The following is a 1,797-nucleotide window of genomic DNA, read 5'->3' on the forward strand; positions in this document are numbered from 1 at the left end:
ATACTTTGTGAAATTATATAATGATGAAGTGTGAAGTAAGAATGTGTATTAATGAAATGATGCATTTGGCTATGTGAATGTATTGCTGTAATTAGAGTTGATTATATTCCTTGAGACTTACTAAGCATAAAATGCTTACCCGTTGCTTTGGCTCTCGGTTTTCTAGATTTCGCTCAAGCAATCGGATTTGGGATCGTTGAAGTCAAGTCATCCACACTATCAAGCCTCCATTTTGGTATAAATTTTGGTTGAACTTGAGATGGCATGTATAGGACTACCCCTTGTTGGTTAAATATGTTGTGATGTATATATGTACGGCCATGCGAAAATGGCTCAAAAAGGAAGCATGAACTTAGACTATTTGTGGTTTGTATGTATATATTTGGTGTCATGATGTGGCTATGGATTGGAAATGGGAATGTTGGTCACATGATCAGCCATTGGCATGGTTAAAATGATCATATATGAACCTATGTATGGCAAGACTAGTTGGTTCATGGAGACTACCAAATAGGTAAGACCTACCTTAAAAACAGATGCTGCCAGCTGCAGTGACGTGAATGTGAAAAATCACCAAAATTTGTAGGAATGGTATTAAATAGTGAATAAGCTATGTAAATGAACCTTGATGAGTCTATTTTCATATGGAAGAAACGAAATGGTCATAGGAGTTACATGTTAAGAGATATTAAGGCTATTGTGAGACAGGGCCAGAACGGTTTCTGGGTCCCCTGTCGCAACTTTAAAAATTTACTATAAATTATCCAGAAAGAATTAGGAGTCATGCCTTATATGTACAGATTCCATTTTGAGTCTAGTTTCATTAGAAACAAACGGCACCAGTGTTAAAGCCCTGTACAGAGAGATATTCAAGTTATAACGCGCAAAGGTCAGAGCAGTCGATCCCTGTAACACGGGTGACTTTAACTAATAAACTGTACCAATTGGCCCGACCAAAAATTCTAGAAATAAATCCATGGATGGATATATGAGTCTAAATTCAGGGAAAATTTACAAAACCAGTTTCCGAGTTTTGAAACTCGAGATATGATTTTTAAGACGACAGTGACGCAGTTTTCCAGCCTGACTGGAAATGTCAAATTGGTGGGCAAAACATGTGAACTTGGCTTGTTAACCCCTCGTGTCCGACACCGGCGATGGTCTCGGGTTCGGGGTGTTACACAGGGGACACACGGCCTAACTACACGCCCATATACCTAGCCGTGTGTCACACACGGTCTAGACACACACCCGTGTGGACAAAATAAAGCCATTTCTAGCTTCATTTCTCACCCAAAATCACACTCATGACCTGCACTTAAACACACATCCAATACCAACCATTCCAAGCATTCAAATTAAACAAATTCTATCATTCAACATTGCATACCATTACATGCGTACCTGTTCATAATCTTGCCTTAGTTTAGTCCATATGTTAGACATAATAGATCAACTACTTAACACATATGTAGCTACCATAGTATGACATTACAAATACGTCAAAACAAACCATTACTAGCCATTCCAATGGCTAGATTACAAGCATCATCATCATTTACATTTACATGCCAATATGGCCAATATAACCTATACATGCCATTACGACCATAATTGATTTACCATATATACCGATATAGGCCAATGGATAATATGAATGATCTTCGCCAAGCTTTTAATCCAACGAGCTTCCGATTTATTATAAAACAGGGAAATAAAACTAATTAAGCATAAAATGCTTAGTAAGTTCATATATCATGGTACTTGACTTACCATTCATTCTATTATGAGGTAACT

This window comes from Gossypium arboreum, chromosome 11 (genome assembly GCF_025698485.1).
Source record: "Gossypium arboreum isolate Shixiya-1 chromosome 11, ASM2569848v2, whole genome shotgun sequence".
Taxonomy (NCBI): domain Eukaryota; kingdom Viridiplantae; phylum Streptophyta; class Magnoliopsida; order Malvales; family Malvaceae; genus Gossypium; species Gossypium arboreum.